Consider the following 21858-nt stretch of genomic DNA (forward strand, 5'->3'; position numbering starts at 1 on the left):
GAATAGCCCTATAAAGTGGGCACTATTCCTATCCACGTTTTACAGTTAAGGAAACAGGCACAGAAAGGTTAAGTGATTTGCTCAAGAACTTATTCAGTCAGGTCATGTAAGGGTTCAAAAATTCTTTAAGTATTACACTCAAAATGCCAGATAGAGTCTGTTTTCAGGATTATTTTTTCCTTGAGAAATGACTATAAAATGAGGTTTTCCCATCAAAATCCACCTTTTATCCTGTATCCAAAATTGGAGTTGCTCTCTTCAATATAATTTCATCTCAATTTGATATATATTGATATTAATCAGTAGCTTGATGCATTCTTTTCACTTCTTTTCCTTTTATCCTGGGTTATTAAATATTTTTTAGAATACGTATTGTATAATAATATTAATATAGAACTATATTTTAAAGTTTTCTTTAATGCATTTTTATTTATCTAAATATAATAATAATGCATCGAATTTATATATATCGTTATTAACTATTTTGAATATTTTTTTTTACCGTATGGGCCCTTAGCTATATACTGCTGTCATCACCATATATGACCATGGAATAAGTCTAGTATTTAAAATTTAGGAATTATGGTGGGGACTTGTACCCAATTTGCATCAATATTCCCCTTGAGGAAAAGAGACAAATTAGCTAACTATTTCTCAAAAAGCTCATTGTACATCAACCTTTGCCACTTGAAACTATGTTTCCTAAATTTTTGAAATACTCTTGCCAGTGTGAAAAAATGAATACTAAACGTTTGTGCTTGTCTAGCTTGCGGAAGGAAGTTCTTTGGGGTTTTCAGGTTGTTTGGAGATTGTCACTTGATGCATTGCTTTAATCATTTTGCTGTTTTAATCAATGTGCACATGTGCTCAGAGAGATCTGACGAACATAATACAATGAACGCCAAAAATAACAAGCAGGAAAGCCTCTGGGTCCTCGCCAATTCCAAAATATAATGTAATCTCTGAACCAAATGAAAGTGTCCCTGGTCCAATTTGTTCAAGGGAACATGATCAATTTATCTCCTCCCACAGAGAAATGAAGGGAAAGAAAATGTAAAGGCAGTTGAAGCCTCAAATATATTCAGAGATGCCCTGATGTGTCAAATAAATGTCACTTTCACCTGAGGAAAACATTTTAGAAATAAAGGTTTCAGAGATACATAGAAGTGTCTTTTTAGGTAGTGTTCTAAAGGAAAACAAAATACGTTTAGGCATCTAGAAGTGAATAAACCATGGTAGAATCTAGTTTTTAAAGTTTTTATTCAAATGACATATATAATTGCTCTAATGGTTATGATACTAATTACCATTTTTTATGTTTCCAAGTGGCAGGCAGAACATTAAAAATGTTATCCCATTGGGATATAATGTACAGCATGGTGATTATAGTTAATAATGCCATATTGCATATTTGAAAGTTACTAAGAGAGTACATCATAAAGGACTTCATCTCAAGAAAAAAAAATAAGAAAAAAAATTTTATAACTATGTATGGTGACAGATACTAGGTAAAATTATTGAGGTGATCATTTTGTCATGTATACAAATATTGAATCATTATATCGTACACCCAAAACTAATATAATGTTTTGTGTCAATTATACCTCAATAAAAATGAGAAATTAAAAAACTATTCCTCCATTTTAATCTACACAAGAATCTGAGAGGAGAGGTGGTTCTTATTATCTCCATTTGTAAAAACGAGCAAACTGAAACTTAGAAATTTTAATCAACAGAGATACAACTAAAACAAACAAAAAACTGTTCAATTAAGCTCTCAGGTCCTTTCCTATTTTCAGAAAGCCTTTCATTATTCTAATGTTTTGTGTGTGTGTGTGTGTGTGTGTGTGTGTGTGTGTGTATGTGAAATTATGTTTTAACAGGAGACCCAGATACTTCATCTTCAGGCCTTCCACAGTCCTCACTTTCGTCCTTCTCCCTACTTTACATGGTATACCCCAATTTGACAGGTCTTTAAACTTCCCTGGATTTTTATACTTTCATTTTATTTGCTTATTCATTCTTACCAGAACAATATTCATTTGTTCCTCTTCTCTACCTTTGTACCTATTCCTGTCTTTAATGTTTGGTTCAAGGATCCTATTTTTATTAAATCTTTCCTGGACTCTCCCAGTCTCTCACAGGATTCCCTGGGTATTTATGACGTGTTGTAACCGAGATTTTCTTTACTATACACCTCTGGGCTCTTTAATGGTGATGACTTTCTTTTTTTCAATCTCCATAACCACATCATCTAGTTAATCCCAAATGTATAAATAAAAATAAATGAATTATTTTCTCTCTTATTGCTTTACTTTGTCTCTCAACAGAAAATCTATTAAGTTAAAGCAGAGAATAAAAAAGGAAAACATTTCTAACTATTACTAATAAGAATGCATTATGTTTGCCTTTCTCTTTTAAAACAATGAATACTTGGTGCTGGCACACATCTAAATCAATTGAAATGTTATTTTGTACTTATTTCAAACTTGCGTGAATAGAGTGGTTGCGTTATATATAATGATTTGGAGACCCTTTTTCTTCCGGTCTTCAGTACTCATGCTTCTAATTTTAGTACATATATAAGTTAGTTTTCTGAAATTATTTTAAAATAAAGGATTATTTTCAATTTTTAAGGAGATTGGGAAAGAATTCAGGAAGAAGTAATTTTTTAAGAAAGATAAATTCAACAATAGGAAAACGACAAACCCAATTTAAAAATGGACAAAAGTCCTGAACATACACCTCACCAGAGAAGATACACAACTTGCAAATAAGCATGTGAAAGGATGTTCAATATCAGATGTCATTAAGGAATTGTTAAGTCAAAACAACAAGAAACCACTACACAAGTATTAGAATGGCCAAAATCCAAAGCATTCACAACACAAATGCTGGCAAAGATGTGGCACAAAAGGAACTCATTCATTAATGATGAGAATGTACCATTTTTAGCTATTTTGGAAGATAGTTTGGCAGCTTCTTAGGAAACTAAAACTACTCTTACCATATGATCCAACAATCACGTTCCTTAGTATTTACCCAAATGAGGTTTAAAATTCATATCCACACAGAAATCTACAAATAGATGTGTATAGCTGCTTTATTCACCCTTGAACTACATACAGATGGAATAAATCCAAGTCAGCACAGCAAAGGCATTGATCGCTAAACTGCAACTTGAAGCACTGCTCAAACTTCAGACTAACCTGTGAACCATGTATGCTCAGAAAGAATGTTTTGCTACATTCAGACCAATGTAGCAAAGACAAAGAGTTGATGTGCTATTTGAACTGCTGCCCACAAGAGGTGAGACAAAACTTAACAGTCCAAAAGTACCTGCATTGATAAACTGCTAAAACAAAAACAAGATTCTCCAGAAGATTTTCAAATGGAACCAGAGTTTACACAACAAAGGATTCAAAATTTCCAGGATATAACACCAAATTATGCAACATACAATAATCCAGGGAAATGTGGCCAATTCTCAAGTAGAAAGAAAATTGGGATATATTGCTGTCAACTGAATGTGTCCCTTCAAAATTCACATGTTGAAACCCCACCCCCAATGTGATGGTTTTAAAGGTGGGCTCTTGGGGAGGTAATTAGGATTAGATGAGATTTTGAGGGCGGAGCCCTCATGAATAGGATTAGTGCCCTTATAAGAGTCACAGGCAAGTTTGTTTTCCTCTCTTTCTTCCCCATGTAGGAACAAAGGAGAAGATGGCCTTCTACAAACCAGGAAGTGGGCTCTCACCAGACACCAAGTATTCTAGGGCCTTGATCTTTGAACTCTCAAATTCCAGAACTATAAGAAAATTTTATTGCTTAAACAATCCAATCTATGGAACTTTGTTATATAGCATCTTGAACTAAGATGTCAACTCCAAGATGATCCAAATGTTGAAATTATCAGATAAATATTTAAATCAGTTTTTATAACTCACCAACATGAATCAAAGGGAATTACATGAAGCACTTTCAATAACTGGAATACTCAGGAGAGAAACAGAAACTATAGAAAAGAACCAAATGGAAATTTCAGTACTGAAAATTAAAATTTCTGAAATTTAAAGAAAATACGAAATATCAAGAATAGAATATAGGCATCAGAACAAATACATAGTGATCTTAAAAATAAGTCAATAGAAATTACACAGTCTGAAAAAAAAGAGAAACACAATTTCAATAAGATGAACACAGCTGCAGGAACCCGGGGTAAAGTATTACCAAAAGAACTAACAAATGGTATTGGAAATACTAGAATGAAAGGAGAAAGAGACTGGGGCATAAAAAATACCCAGTGAAATACCCTTCAAGAACAAAAGCATTCTTAAATGAAAGAAAACTAAGAATTCAGCAACATCATAACTGCTCCATAGGAATTGCTAAAGAAAGTCCTTCACACTGAAGAGAGAGGACAGACACCAGATGGAAATATAGATCTTTGGGGATGCCAGTAACAATAAAAGTGGCTAAATACCTGAGTAAATATACTTAAAAAAACTATTTTCCTCTTAAGTTATTTAAAATATATGAGACTGGGACTTCGCTGGTGGCACAGTGGTTAAGAATCTGCCTGCTAACGCAGGGGACATGGGTTCAAACCCTGGTCGAGAAGATCTCACATACCACGGACCAACTAAGCCTGTGCACCACAACTACTGAGCCTGTGCTCTAGAGCACACGAGCCACAACTACTGAGCCCAAGTGACACAACTACTGAAGCCCATGCACCTAGAGCCTGTGCTCCGCAACAAGGGAAGCCACCACAATGAGAAGTCCACGCCACTGCAATGAAGAGCAGCCCCTGCTGTCCACAACTAGAGAAAGCCTGCGTGCAAAAATGAAGACCCAATGCAGGCATAAATAAATAAATAAATAAATAAATAAAAAATATGTGACTGCTTTACATCAATAACATTGTCTGGTATGATTCTGGAATATAGGGATGTAATGTACATCACTCTTCTAGGCATAAAGGTCATTGGAGAAGTCATTAGAGGTATAATACCTATAAGTTTGCAAGGTATTTTATATCCAGTGTTACTATATTAGTTCTAAGTTAATTGTGAAAGTTTCTGTTATAATTCCTAAGGCAAATATACACACACACATACTGATGTGCACATGCTCTCACACAAACACACTAGAAATACACCAAAAGTCAAGATAAATTAAAATGGGATAACAGTGACAATAACAGATGATCCAAAAGAGGGCATGCAAGGGGTAATGAGGAACAAAAGGAAAGGGAGCAAACATAAAACAGATAATGAATTGGTAGACCAATGCAACCATATTGATCATTACATTAAATGTTAATAGCCTGACCGCTATAATTGTAAAGAAATACTGACAGAATGAATAAAAATCATGACCAATCAAATGTCGCCTTTAGGAGAAAAATTTTAATAAGACACAGATAGGCTGAAAGTAAATGGATGGACAAATAAACACCATGAAAACACTAAGGATAAGAAGACAGAGCTAACAATTTCAGTATCAGGTGAATTCATGACAAAGCTTATTACCAGGGATATATATTAGCCTTACATAAGGATTAAAGGGGCAATTCATTAGGAAGACATAACAATTATAAATGTATACACATCTAATAACAGCGCCTCAAAAATACATGAAGAAAACTGAGAACATTAAGGGCAGAAATAGACAATTGCACAAGTACGGTATAAGTCATTGAGACCTGTGTCTCAGTAGTTGATATAACGCCTGGATAAAATATCAGTAAAAACACAGAAGCTCAGAAGCAACCAGCTGAATCTAACTGACATTTATAGGACACTACAACCTACAACAGCAGAATACACATTCTTTCTAGGTTTACATGCTACAGTCAATTAGACACACAATATGTAGGATCATAAACAAGTCAATAAAATGTAAACTGATCTAAAATCATATAGTGTATTAGATAGCTGGGGCAATGGGGAAATGGGAAAATATTGGCCAAAGGGTACAAACTTCCAGTTCTAAGATTAACAAGTTCTATGGATCTAAAGCACAGCATGGTGATAACAGCAAATAACACTGTATTATACAGCTGACCTTCAAACAACACAGAGATTAGGAGCATAGACCCTCCACACAGTCAAAAATCTGCATATAACTTATAGGTGGCCCTCCGTATACTTGGTTCCTTCAAATATGTGGTTGCTCCATATTCAAGAATCCATATCCGCAGATTCAATCAACCTCCGACGGTATAGTATTGTAATATTTACCACTGAAAAAACAATCCACATACAAGTGAACCCATGTAGTTCAAACCTGTGTTTCTTCAAGGGTCAACTGTATACTTGAAAGTTGGTAAGAGAGCAGATCTTAAATGTTCTCACCCAAAAAGGAAATGGTAATTATGTGACAGGATGGTGGTGTTAGCTAATGCTATGGTGGTAATCATTTTGCAATATATAAATGTATCAAATCAACACTTTGTATACCTTAAACTTACACAAGGTTATATGTCATTTATATCTCAATAAAGCTGGGGAAAAACACAGAATAAATGACAATTAGACCAAGTTTTTAAAAAAGGAAAGCAGTATCATAGGAAAATCTCAAATTCCTGGAAAATTAAAATAAAATACTATATGCACCAAATACAGAACAGAACTTGCATTAAATTACAATTATCCTATTTTGATTGTGTCATCTCTAGCATTGTTATTTGTGTAATTTTTTGCCCAAATTATATTCTAATGTAGCCAGACTATACCCAGGAAACACAAGCAAAGGGGGCTAGTTTTTAAGTAGCATACTCTAAAATAAGTGGAGAATAATGTAGATACACAATATAGTTACTTATTCTAAGTAGTCTAAAGTTTTGAACCTCAGAGTCAGCTTCTGGAACCAAAATTAGAGAGAAAGGACCAAATTCTCCTGATAGCTTCATCAGATCCTTTTCATTGTTGGGCCCCACTGTTGGTCTGAAAACAAATTTAATCCTTTTGTAATATATCCCTTTTAAAAATCAAATGTCAGGGCTTCCCTGGTGGCACAGTGGTTGAGAGTCCGCCTGCCGATGCAGGGGACACGGGTTCGTGCCCCGGTCCGGGAGGATCCCACATGCCTGCAGAGCAGCTGGGCGCGTGAGCCATGGCCGCTGAGCCTGTGCGTCCGGAGCCTGTGCTCCGCAACGGGAGAGGCCACGGCAGTGAGAGGCCCGTGTACCGCAAAAAAAAAAAAAAAAAAAATCAATGTCATTCATTTAAAGTCTGATATCACTTTCTATAAATACGATAAATCTAATATATATTGAGTGCTCAATATCAGATATATAAATGGGTTCTAGATTTTAATTACATAAAAAGTCTTATGAACACCTATACAAAATTTATTTTTGTGAATATTTTCTTAATTATAGCTCCTGTATCTATGATTTATTTTCAGCCTTTCTCGGAAAAACCCTTTCTATTTTCTACTCACCATGCTTTTTCTCCTGTTTTTCATTTCAAGTACGGAAACAAGAGTATAATTATTTATGCAAAAGTTTATCCAAGTGATCTTCACTGGGGACATGTGTTACCACTCACATATTTTATAATAAGAAAAATTCAAGCTGATTTATTGGACATTCTTAAAGCAAAAATTACACTGGGCAATGTTAAACAGGCAAGATCAAATTTATTCTAGGCAATAGGGGAGAGAGACCAGAATGAATTCTGAACTCAGTTCCACTGAAACAAAAGAGGAGAGTTTTTAAGAGCTGGGTGAGGGGCATTGTAGTTCTTCTGTGTTTGCTAATTGGCTGTACCCAAAGGAAAAGTAAACTTTCTCCTTCCTTCAGAACAGGTGGTAGTTTTACAAGTTGGAGCAAGGCTCCTTCTCAGTTAGGCTCCTACCCTCCCACAGAGACTGGGGAACAGGGGCCCTATTTTCCTTGACGATTACATTTCAAAGAAATGGCTCCCCAGGTCCTTGAGAAAAACAGCCCCTGGTGGTAAAACTGCAAGAGGAATTTATACATGTATGCATGTATGTATGTATTTGAGATATAATGGACATAACATTATATTAGTTCCAGGTGTACAATGTAATCATTTTAACATTTGTATATATTGAAAAATGATCATCAAAATAAGTCCAGTTAATACCTGTCACAATATGTAGTTACAGTTTTTTTTCCTTGTGGTGCGAACTTTCAAGATCCATTTTCATAGCTACTTTCAAAATACAAAATACAGTACTGTTAACTACAGTCACCATGCTGTACATTATATCCCTATGACTTATTCATTATGTAAGTGAAATCCTGCCACCTTTTGACCCCCTTCACTCATTTTGCCTACCCACAGCCCTCTGCCTCAGGCAACCGCCAATCTGTTCTCCACATCCATGAGCTTGCTTTTGTTTGTTTTTTAAGATTCCAAAAATAAGTGAGATCATGTGATATTTACCTTTTTCTGTCTGACATATTCCACTTAGCGTAATGCTCTCAAGGTCCATCCATGTTGTCTCAAATGGCAAGATTTCATTATTTTTTAATGACTGAATTTTATTGTACAATATATATATATATATATTAATTTTATCACTTTCTAAAAAATCCATTCATCTATTGATGGATGTGTTAGATTGTTTCCATGTCTTGGTTATTGTAAGTAATGTTACAATGAACACTGGGGTGCAGATATCTTTTTGAATGTGTGTGGTTTTTTTTCTTCAGATAAATCCTGGAAGTGGAATTGCTGGATCATGCAAGAAGCTTTTTGAAATATTTAAATTCTCAAGGGGCAGAGAAAGAAATTACAGTTACAAGTTTTCTAAAGTAAATGTTCTAGGAAAAGAGAGGGGAGGGACCTCTGTGGTTAGGCCATCTTGAGTCCTTAAGGGTCAGGGTGAGGGGGAAAGTCAGGAGCCCACAGGCAAGAAGCATCCTATCTAGTTTTCAGTCAAGATGAAGAAAAGGTTAAGGTCTTGTTGTCCAGTATCAACTGTTAAACAATTTCAGATTCAATATGAATAAATTTAGCATTTCAGGATTCTTGGAGTTCAGATTTAATAACTGCAATGGGTTAAACTAGAGAGGAAGGAGTGAAATTTTCACTTCTTTATAGCAATTGGATGATATAAATTATTACTTTTTTAAGTTTTTTGAGGTAAAATAATTTAATTACTGTAATTAATAATTTTTATATATAAAATTCATGGAAGATGCCATCACACACTTTTTGCAGATAATAATGCTAATGGAAGTAACCTAAGTTAGCACAATGCCTGTAAGAATTTCACATTTCACAGAGTGCTTACATTCTGAAAGAATTTGATTTTACTTGGTTAGCAATTTGAAAATATAAAAATTGTACTATAGATAATATTGCTGGAAGACCCCCCTTCTACATTTTGATACCCCTTTTTCTTAAAAGGATATTGGTATTAAGAACACTTTTCCATTTTTTTTTCCAGTAGGCTATATCAACACATGGCAAGTACATAGTTTATCTGATCAGGTTTTTTTAAGAACCATCAATGCAAATAAATATTACAAGAGGAAAAGTTAGGCGATGCATATGCAGATCCAAATTCAAAGTAATAATTTCCAATTACCTGCTATGTTTAAAATATTGTAAAGATTAATGTGTTATTATTACTATTATTATTATCTCAAGTTTTCAGATAAAAACCCTCAGGATGACAGAATAAATAATTTTCGCAAAGTTATGTTACTAATGTTTGTAAGAACATAGGTTTAATCCAAGTTTGGCTCACTGGTTTCCCTTATGGTATACCCACCATCTGAGACAAACTACTACAGTAAGTATATTTTTATTTGTTTATATACAGTGACCATTTTACTTTATAAAATATAATAAGAATAGGACTTCCCTGGTGGCGCAGTGGTTAAGAATCCGCCTGACAATGCAGGGGACATGGGTTCCATCCCTGGCCCAGGAAGATCCCACATGCCGTGGAGCAACTAAGCCTGTGCGCCACAGCTACTGAGCCTGCACCCTAGAGCCCGCGAGCCACAACTACTGAGCTCATGTGCCACAACTACTGAAGCCCATGTGCCTAGAGCCTATGCTCCACAACAAGAGAAGCCACCGCCATGAGAAGCCTGGGCACCACAACGAAAAGTGGCCCCCGCTCGCCGCAACTAGAGAAAGCCCACATGCAGCAGCAAAAACCCAACACAGCCAAAAATAAATAAAAATTTTTTAAAAGTCTTTCTTAAAAAAAAGTATATATAATAAGAATAGGCTTAATAAGTTATTGATAATTAGATATTTTTAGGTAATAGATGGGAATGTCAATAAGGATACCACAGTCCTCAACACTGAGATATAAATTGACTTACAACAATCATTTTTAACAGCTTTCAAAAGCTAGAAACACTGTATTAGAAAACAGTATGTTTTCAGAAAGACAACGTGAAAAAAACAAAAACAGCAATTTTTTTTTTTGAATACAAGAAAGGAACTGAAAAGACAGAATGAATGGTTTATAGTCTGTTCACTGCCATGCCACCACACCCCCATCAAGCAGAACCAAACCAAAATAATTTACACACACACCTCCCATCTCCATACACTCACGTACATTCCTACACAGATCAGCACTATTGCCGCCAAGATCAAACTGAGCTAGTCCCTGAAGTTCTCTCATTGAGAGTACTTCAAGTCAGCAAAAAATCTAAACAAGATTCTTGGGCTTTGTACTAAAGAATTCTGAAAATAAAATCTGTGGGCTGTTTCCAAACATAAGTCTCCAGCTTCACTAAGTTCAGGATGGGTCACTTCTGAGTAAAGTAGAAATTAGGTTTGCTTTAATGAACTGTTTTTTCACTCAATTCACTAAGTGGTCTCCTAGACAGACACAGTCGAGAGGATGAAAATTAAGATTATGTCTTTAAATATACTAGCAAGTGATCAGTGCATGGAACAAAAAAGGAAAGTCATTATGTCAAGCTCTGGATGATACCTGTGTATCATCTGAGCATCTTTTGGATCAGCTGCAGGAGTGTAGATGAGGAAAACTTCATGTGATTCAGTAAAACACTCAACCACTGTCCACTGGTCCACTGCCCCTACATTTTTATTCCTATTGACTCTTTTGCATCTTATTTATAGATATAAAATTTTTAGATGAAACATTTGTCAAAAACCACTTTCTAGAAAATATTTGAAAATAAATATATACAATATTTTAATCTTCTCAGGAAATAGGTTTAAAATTATTCTAAGCTTATAGGAGCCCAATGTGTATCCACTAAATTTATGTCTCAAGACAGAATTTAGTGAAGTCAAAGGATTAGAGTTTTAAGTGTGAACCCCTGCGAGTAAAGTGAGTGATTTTCTTTCTTTTTTTTGTTTTCTGCTGCCACAAGGTGAGGTACGTTAAAGTCAAGGTGTAACTTTCCCTAAAAAGCGGCTTCTTCAGAGTAGTTTAATCTTTGAACTATTTCTGTATTGACAAATTATTTTTCCCAAGGGTTCTAACTATTTATGTTTAAATGTATTGCACCTTATTACAATACATGATTTTTGGCTCTGGAGTTCAGGGACAAAATAGAACTTTAGTGAGATTCAGCACAGCAAGAGCTGCAGCAACAAAACCCTTCTTATTGGGGGTGATTATGTATTAGCCAACAAATGCTATTTGGCCAATTTGGTATTTTTCTGAATAAAGACATTGGTCAAATCTCTTAAGAGAAAGTGTGTTTCTCATTCTGACAATCAAGTTTAATTATCCTTCGTATAAATAGATGATCAGGCCTGTGAGTTCAGATATTCTCAGCGAGAGAAATTAATTTGTCCAAAATATTAGTCAGGAGTCAGGAGCAAGAGTCAGTTTCTAATATAGCTTGTCAAATAAATAGTAACCACATGACTGTTACATAATCATATGGATTAAGCTTCTGGTACTATATACAGTGAATTACATAATTTACCTATTATATTCTACATAGATTTCTTAGAGATTTTTATTATTGTCTTTCATAACATATTTCAAATGTTAGTAACATGTACTTTTGTTCTCTTGATCTCTCCCTTTCTCTGTAAAGTGTTAATAATAAGAATGCAGATGAGTATTTTCATTTACTTCAATATAAAGTAAGTGCTTCTTTTCAAAATCAACCTGAAAAAATGAGTTATTCCATGCAGCATGAAAATGATAAAATGTAAGAAAGGCTTACATGACTACAGGTCCCAGAAGAAGGGTGAAAACTACTTGTAACATCCTACAGTGGATTTACCTACCTACAACCACACAGGGACCAATTATACAGATTGAGGATAGCTTGACAGAATCAAGGATGAGTTCAGCAGCCCCTGAAAGAGAATCGAAGATTAGATCAATACAGTTCTGGCATAAATGATAAAAGAGGTATTAATACAGGAGGCCAACCAATAAATTAGGCAATTGTGTTAAGGAAATGGTGTGGGACTTCTGCTGCCCTAAAATTTCCTCTGTAATCACATGGAAAGGTTTAGTTAGACTGGATTCTTTTCCATAAATAAAGTTTCCTCACTTGACATATAAGATCTATGAGCTAGAAACATGGTAAAAAATGAAAATTAAAATCAGGACTTTAAATATATTAATAACTAGCACAGAAAGAAAAGCAAAGAAAAAAGAAAAAAATCACAATGCCAAACCATGTTTGATACCTGTGTGTCAGTATCAAATGCATATTTATGAATAAAATCTTCATTGTACATGATATTCCTAATGTCTGAAAATTTAACCTGTAATTCTAAATATATAATTCCTCATAAAATCACAAAATTAAAATACATTATAACTAAGTCAAATTTTATAATGAAAAATTAGCAAGGGTTCAAAAAAAACAATTTTTCAAAATTGATATGAAGGATTCAAACACGTGGGGACTGTATTTAAATAGTACAATTACAAATTTTATCATATATGCATCAATAGACAGACACGTGAAAATCACATATGAAACACTGATACCATCTAAATAATATTCCATAAAGCTTTGGGAAGACTTTAGGAAGTCTTGTGTCTATGTTCTGAGGTCATCCTTGTCATGTGGCAAGGCTATAGTTTAGATAAACGGTCAACTAAAAAGTACATGTCTCTCTAAGCACAGATTGCTGAAGTGTCCAGAGTTGACTGTCAAATGACATATATTGCTCTACTTTCCCCAAACTATTACTGCTTCATGACATCAGTGTAAATATTAAGAAAATTATTTAACCAAAAAAAATTAGAATAAGAAAACAGGAGAACAAAATAATTGTCTGTATAAATTATCTAAAAATTTGGAACTGAATTTTTACTTTAACTGACAATGTTTTCCACAAATGTGAAAGTCACTTACATTAGTAAGAAATCGCCTGTTGTATTTGTTTTCTATTGCTGTGTAACAGATTACCACAATCTCTGTGGCTGGAAATAACACCAAATTTATCTTACGGTGTTTATATGTCATAGATCTAGGCATGTCTTAACTGGGCTCTCTGTTCAGGGTCCCACAAGGATGAAACCAAAGTGTCAGCTAGATTGCATTCTAATCTGAAGTTTGACTAGAGAAGCATCCTCACCTAAAGTCTCTCAGGTTGTTGGTAAGAATAATTTCCTAGTAGCTATAGATTCATGGCAGCTTGATCCTCACTCCTTGATTCTCAACAACAAAGAGAATCTTTGCCTCGCAGGCCTCTAACTTCAAAGAATGCCCGACCCTCTTTTGGAGAAATCATGTAATTAGATCAGACGCACCAGATTAATCACTCCCTTTTATTTAACTTGGAAGGAACTGATAGGGAGCTGTATTAAATTTGCAAAATTTCTTCACTTTCATCATACATGGTGAACATGTTCGCAAGTCCCACCCCCACACAAAGGGAGGGACTGACACAGGGTGTATACAACAGGAAACAGGAATTTTTAAGACCATCTTAGAATTCTGCCTACAACACATGTCTAAAGCATCCTTTCACACTGTGTTTTCTGTCTCTGAGCAGTTCACCTAGCTGGAGGAGGTCCTGACATTTTTCATAATGAATTGCTTTTGCTTTCACTGGTTTGATATTTAATTTTAGGAAACTGTTCTTGAATTGCAGATTTTTAATATATTTGTTTCCTTACTTTGGTTCCTCTTCAAGGACTCCTATAATTCATATGTTCATTCATTTTTCATAGATTTAATAACTGTCATGTTTTCTCAAATATTTGAACACTTTATTTACTTCTGATTTTTAAGTTTTTGTACCCCTCATTTTTAATCTTCTATTTACCTTGAGTCATCACCTGTTATCTTCATTTGCTCTTGTGTTCTTTATAATTTAATTGTTATGGGTCAGTTTTCCAAGGTGCCTGTTTCTGGCCTGTTTTCACCATCAGTAAGAATGTTATCCTGCAACTTATTCTCTTTTTCTTTACAATGATTTTATATAGGACTTAATTTTGACATATTTCTATTGCCGATTCTGAGGTAAAATGAATTTTCCTGAACTTTTGGAATCATATGTGTTTCAGGAAACTTCTTAACATCACTGAGCATTCTTATCTGTTATTTATGTGTGGGCTTAAACAATCTAGTGGCTTGCTTTCTCAGCTTTCCTTGTTTTGTTTAAGTATCAGTTTGCTAGGGTTGTCATAAAAAATACCATGAATTTGGGTGGCTTAAATAACAGAAGTTTATTTCTCACAGTTTAGAGGCTGGAAGTCCAAGACCAAGGTGTCAGTAGGTTTGGTTTCTTCTGAGGCCTCTCTTCTTGGCTTGCAGATGGCTGATTGTCTCTGTGTCCATACGTGGTCATCCCTTGGTCTTTGTGTCCTCTGTGTTCTAACCTCCTTGTCTTATGAGCACAACAATCAGATTGTATTAGGGCGCACCCATGTAACTTCATTCTAACTTACTTACCTCTTTAATGGTCTTCTCTCCTGAAACAGCCACATTCTCAAACATTGAGGGTTAAGACTTCAACATATGAATTTTTTTTGCAGGGGGAGGTCTTACTCAATCCTTCTAACCTGAGGTCAGTATTGGAAAGGGCAAAACCCCTCCGGTTTCAGCTGTTGTTCTCAGACTGGAGAAATCTACTCTCCAGGAAATACCTCCTGACTATTCTGAGGTTCTGTTCTTGGATCAGCAGATACTCTCTCAGTTCATTCCTTCTTCTTCCCACCTAGAATCAATACCATGCAGACCTTTGATTCTTATTCGTTTGTCCCCACCTGTTTATACGTTAGAGCGCATTAGGACTTCCCATCTAGTTCTGTTGTAAATGCTGTTTATTGTTTGACGGTTTTGCTATCTTGTTCCTCTGTATTTCCTTATATTGGTATTTTATGTTTTCTTTTTGTTGATCTGTATTGTGACAGGGTTATCAACTTTAATATTTTTAAAGACACATCCTTTGGTTTTATTTTTCATCTCTACTGTTTCTCTGTTTTCTATTCCATTGATCTCTGCTCTTTATTATTTCCATCCTTACACTTATTACTTACTTAAGATTTAACTTGCTCATATTTTTATAGAATTTTTTGATGTGTTATGTTTTCATTATCGTTAATCTTGAAATATTTTATGATTTCTCTTTTGGGTTATTTGGAAATATGTTACTTAATGTTCAAATAATCGGGGATTTTTCAGGTGTCTTTTTTTTATTGGAATATAATTGCTTTACAATGTTATGTTAGTTTCTGCTGTACAATGAAGTGAATCACTATATGTATACATATATCCCCTCCCTCTTGGAGCTCCCTCCCATTCCCTCCATCCCACCCATCTAGGTCATCACAGAGCACCGAGCTGAGCTCCCTGTGTTATACAGCTGGTTCCCACTAGCTATCTTATTTTACACATAGTAGTGTATTTATGTCAAACCTAATCCCCCTATTCTTCCCCCCTCCCCTTCCCTCCCTGTGTCCACATGTCCATTCTCTACGTCTAAGTCTCTATTTCTGCCCTGCAAGTAGGTTCATCTGTACCATTTCTCAAGATTCCACATATATGCCTTAATATACGGTATTTGTTTTTCTCTTTCTGGCTTACTTCACTATATATGACAGACTCTAGGTCCATCCACATCTCTACAAATGACCCAATTTTATTCCATTTTATGGCTGAGTACTATTCCATTGTATATATGTATCATATCCTCTTTATCCATTCATCTGTCATTGGACACTTAGGTTGTTTCCGTGTCCTGGCTATTGTAAATAGTGCTGCAATGAACATTGGAGTACATGTGTCCTTTTGAATTATGGTCTTCTCAGGGTATATTCCCAGTAGTGGGACTTGTGGGTCATATGGTAGTTCTATTTTTAGTTTTTTAAGGAACCTCCATACTGTTCTCCATAGTGGCTGTATCAAATTACATTCCCACCAAAAGTGCAAAAGGGTTCCCATTTCTCCACACCCTCTTCTGCATTTATTGTTTGTAGATTTTTTGATGATGGCCATTCTGACTGCTGTGAGGTAATATCTCATTTTACTTTTGAGTTGCATTTCTCTAATAATTAGTGATGTTGAGCATCTTTTCATGAGCCTCTTGGCCATCTGAATGTCTTATTTGGTGAAATGTTTATTTAGGTCTTCCAACCACTTTTTAATTGGGTTGCTTTTTTTTTGTTATTGAGCTCCATGAGGTGTTCGCATATTTTGGAGATTAATCTTTTATCCGTTGCTTCCTTTGCAAATATTTTCTCCCATCCTGAGGGTTTGCTGTGCAAAAGCTTTTAAGTTTCATTAGGTCTCATTTGTTTGTTTTTATTTTCATTACTCTAGGAGCTGGGTCAAAAAAGATCTTGCTGTGGTTTATGTCAAAGACTGTTTTTCCTACGTTATCCTCTAAGAGTTTTATAGTGTCCAGTCTTACATTAGGTCTTTAATCCAGTTTGAGTTTATTTTTGTGTATGGTATTAGGTAGTGTTCTAATTTCATTCTTTTACATGTAGCTGTCCAGTTTTCCCAGCACCACTTATGAAAGAGACCATCTTGCCTCCACTGTGTATTCTTGCCCCCTTTGTCATAAATTAGGTGACCACATGTGTGTGGGTTTATCTCTGGGCTTTCTATCCTGTACCATTGATCTATATTTCTGTTTTTGTGCCAGTCCATAGTGTCTTGATTACTGTAGTATAGTTTGAAGTCAGGGAGTCTGATTCCTACAGCTCCGTTTTTCTTTCTCAAGATTGCTTTGGCTATTTGGGGTCTTTTGTCTTCCCAGACAAATTGTAAAATTGTTTGTTCTAATTCTGTGAAGAATGCCATTGATAGCTTGATAGGGATTGCACTGAATCTGTAGATTGCTCTGGGTAGTATAGTCATTTTCACAATATTGATTCTTGCAATCCAAGAACATGGTATATCTCTCCATCTGCGTATGTCATCTTTGATTTCTTTCATCAGTGTTCTATAGTTTTCTGAGTACAAATCTTTTGCCTTCTTAGGTAGGTTTATTCTTAGGTATTTTATTCTTTTTGTTGCAATGTGATGGACAACCACGAAGAAATGGACAAATTCTTCAAAAGGTACAGTTTTCGAAGAGTGAACCAGGAAGAATCAGAAAATATAAAGAGACATATCACAAGTAATGAAATTGAAACTGTAATTAAAAATCTTCCAACAAACAAAGTCTAAGACCAGCTGGCTTCACAGCTGAATTCTATCAAACATTTAGAGAAGAGCTAACACCTATCCTTCTCAAACTCTTCCAAAACATTGCAAAGGAAGAAACAGTTCCAAATCCATTCTACAAGGCCACCATTACCCTGACACCAAAACAAGAGAAAGATATCACAAAAAAAGAAAATTACAGACCAATATCACTGATGAACACAGATGCAAAAATCTTCAACAAAATACTAGCAAACAGAATCCAACAACACATTAAAAGGATCATACACCATGATCAAGTGGGATTTATTCCAGGGATGCAAGGATTCTTCAATATACACAAATCAATCAACGTGATACACCATATTAACAAGTTAAGGAATAAAAACCATATGATCATCTCAATAGATGCAGAAAAAGATTTTGATAAAATTCAACACGCACTTATGATAAAAACTCTCTAGAAAACACTCATAGAGGGAATCTACCTCAACATAATAAAGGCCATATACAACAAACCCACGGCAAACATCATTCTCAATGGTGAAAAACTGAAAGCATTTCCTCTAAGATCAGGAAAGAGACAAGGATGTCCACTCTCACCACTATTATTCAACATACCTTTGGAAGTCCTAGCCATGGCAATCAGAGAAGAAAAAGAAATAAAAGGAATCCAAGTCAGAAAAGAAGAAGTAAAACTGTCACTGTTTGCAGATGACATGATACTATACATACAGAATCCTCAAGATGCCACCAGAAAACTGCTAGAGCTAATGAATGAAACTGGTAAAGCTGCAGGATACAAAATTAATGCACAGAAATCTCTTGCATTCCTATACACTAACAACGAAATATCAGAAAGAGAAATTAAGGAAACACTCCCATTTACCATCAGGTATCTATTTTTTAATTGGTAACTAATTTAATTCTGCTATGGCCACAGAATATATTGTGTTTAACTCTTTTAAATGTATTAAGTCTTGTTTTATGGACTAATATATATGGTATCTCTTTGTGAATTTCAGAAATATGTGTATTATATGTTTGTTACTTATAGTGTTTTATTAATATTGGTTAGGTTCACTAGCTCTTGGTATTTTCAAGTCTTCTACTGATTGTGTAATTGTTTTATCAATTGTAGGATAAGTGTTGACATCTCCAACTATGAACTGACTCCATTATCATTACCAAATGTCTCTATCTCTGGTAATATTCTTTATCCCAATGTCTACTATGCACAATATTTATAGAAGTATTCCAGCTTTCCCACAATTCATGCTTGCATAGTATAAACATAGAAAAAGAATAAGTTCCTAACAACCAGGATCAAGCTAGGCACTAAGAGAGATGCCTTGGTATTCCTAAGAACTGCCCTAGCCTCTCAGCTAGGTTCATAGTTTTCCGTTTATTAACGTACTTGATTCTAATAGCTGTGCCTTTTCTGCTGACTCCATTGCCTTTGTCATTTCTTAAACTGTTTCTATTGACTCCTCCTGTTCCTAGTTCTTGGTGACATTTTCTGCATTCTTCACATATTTAGCAATTTTTTTATTGTACTCTTGTCATTATGATGCTAAGTTCTTGATTGCCTGAGTTTTTCTGATGTCTAGCAATGTTTTATTTTCTGCAACAGTTAGATGATTTCCTTGACATTAAGCTTGATATTTTGATGCTTGCTTTTAAGCACTGTTAGGAGATATCAGAGTAGGCTTTGCTGTAGAGTTAAATTAGTCAATTCCAAATTATGTATTTTTTGCTTTTGTTTTTATTGCTGTATAGTTAATGTACAATATTATATTTGTTTCAGATGTACAACATAGTATTGATATTTTTATGGATTATGCTCCATATAAAGTTATTATAAAATATTGTCTATATTCTCTGTGCTCTACATTACATCCTTGTACCTTGTTTATTTTATACTTAGTTGTTTGTACCTCTTAACCCCCTTCACCTTTCTTGCCCACTCTCCCCACTGGTAACCACTAGGTGGTTTGTTCTCTGTATCTGTGAGTCTGTTTCTTTTTTGTTATATTCATTCGTTTTATTTTCTAGATTCCAGATACAATTGAAAACATACAGTATTTGTCTTTCTCTGACTGACTTATTTCACTAAGCTCAATACCCACTAGATCCATCCATGTTGTCAAAAATGGCAAGATTTGGGCTTCCCTGGTGGTGCAGTGGTTGAGGGTCCGCCTGCCGATGCAGGGCACTCGGGTTCGTGCCCCGGTCCGGGAGGATCCCGCGTGCCGTGGAGTGGCTGGGCCCATGAGCCATGGCCGCTGGGCCTGCGCGTCCGGAGCCTGTGCTCCGCAACGGCAGGGGCCACAGCAGTGAGAGGGCCGCGTACCACACACACACACACACACAAAAAAGGCAAGATTTCATTCTTTTCTATGGCTGAATCATATTCCATTGTGTATTTATATATACCACACCTTTTTTACCCATTCATCTGTTGATGGACACTTAGGTTATTTTTCTCTCTTGGCTATTGTAAATAATGCAATTATTGAGGTGCATATATGTTTTCAAATTAGTGTTTCCATTTTCTTTGTGCATTGGCAATGGTGGTTTTCACCTTAGCTGGGAGCAATGCTAAGGCGGGAGAGGCTGGAACAGGAGCCCAATGTGGAATGGGATGCATGCTGGGGTGGTCCTGGCAGGGTTGTCAGAACACGAGGCAGTTTTCAATCTGGTGCCTTTGTGCTGGAACTGGTAGCAAGCAAGTCTGTGTGTGTGCTCTTCAAGAGTGAAGTCTCAGTTTCTTACAGCCCTTTGGTAAGCCCTCCTGGTTTTCAAACCATCCAAAAGGACTTTTCTTCCTGGTGTCAGACCCTAGGGATGGGGTGCCTTGTATGGGGATTGTACCCCTCACTCCTTAGGGAGGATGCCCAAGCTGGTGATATTCCCTTCCTCTTCTGGGTCACCTGCTAGGGGTGCTGTTCCCAACTAGATCTCTTCTCTTCTCCTTCCACCAGGTTCCTTGTGGTTCTTTCTTTGAAGCCTTGGTTGTAGAAGAGCTGTTCTGCTAGTTTTCAGGTCATTCTCAACGAGAGTTGCTCTGTAAGTAGTTGTAGATTTGATGTATTTATAGGAGGAAGTGAGTTCAGGGTCTTCTTACTCCACCATCTTGATCTCACCCCCTATCCAAATTATGTGTTTTTAAGAGATCTATTAGCAGGAGCTTTCCTTATATCAGGTTGCCTTTGAATTCAGCCTGTGAAAGTACCCCAAGTTGCCTAAATGGTTTTTAACTTAAGTCATCATGTATTTATATTAAAATGTATACACACACGAGATGGATAAATTAAATCCAAGATTGTGTAATATATTCAATCTTGGAAAGTATAGGTTCAATCTTTACATCTTAATTAGTTCAGTTTAACATATATCTAGAAGAATGACTATGATCTAACCATATGAGGATAGAAAGATTTGTAGGCCATTCCATCCATGCAAACCTTGTAACATGAATAAAGGTTTAAATGTCTTTTCATAAATGAAATTTTCAAGAAATATCTACAAATTTTATATTGTTAGATCTTGGTAATCATGGGCTGTGCAATGCAAAGCTGCTGTTGTGGTGTGGTAAGAGGTCTTTATTACAGGAGCTAAGGCAAGAAACTATGCTTTGGGCTAGACATAAGCCCTTCAAAAGTATTTTTATTGTGACTTCAATTTTTGTTTTGACTAGTGTCATAGATTTCTGACAGAGCCTGGCAAAAAATGTTTAGTTCTGAAAGGATATCTCTAAAGAGCCATTCATGAGTTCAACCAAATTTCTTGGCGCTACCATTTCAATAGTCATACATAGCAATATTTAAAATTCATGCAAAGTCCCTAGAAAGAGGGCAAGATTCTCCCTGGAAATGCAAAAAGAAAATATTTAAAGAATTATTTACATTTATTTTATTCCTTTTCTCCTTTGCCTCAAGAGGATTTTCTATACGGAAGAATTATTTAAACTAGATTAATCATTTGGAAATATGACACTGGTATCCATCCAATTTTTATCATTTTCATTATTTCTGACAAATTCCATTTTCATCTTTCACTAGGAAGACTCTTTGATGTCAAGATGGGTTGAACTAAAGCCAAGAACAGGGTTTTGTATGCTTCCTATTAGACTGTTAGTTCCCCCTTCTCCAGATGACTAAACTTACATCTAATTTTAATATTCTAAAGTTTCAAATTCCTCTCTTTCTCTAGTAGCATGACTTGCATCTAACTTATGCCATAATGCTCTCATCAAAGCACTTTCAAATATATGAAATTAAAATGCAAATATAATGTAA

At 35.4% G+C, this 21858-nt stretch overlaps 1 long non-coding RNA gene across 1 annotated transcript in view; it reads right to left on the reverse strand.

The window, feature by feature from the left end:
- Positions 1-12300, reverse strand: part of LOC116754941 — a 93809-nt gene extending 81509 nt beyond the window's left edge. Inside the window, exon 1 of the long non-coding RNA XR_004350219.1 lies at positions 12225-12300. This is a non-coding gene — a long non-coding RNA (uncharacterized LOC116754941). The remainder of the gene's footprint in view (positions 1-12224) is intronic.
- Positions 12301-21858: the final 9558 nt, after the last annotated feature.

The sequence above is a fragment of the Phocoena sinus genome, chromosome 6 (genome assembly GCF_008692025.1).
Source record: "Phocoena sinus isolate mPhoSin1 chromosome 6, mPhoSin1.pri, whole genome shotgun sequence".
In the NCBI taxonomy this organism is placed as follows: Eukaryota; Metazoa; Chordata; class Mammalia; order Artiodactyla; family Phocoenidae; genus Phocoena; species Phocoena sinus.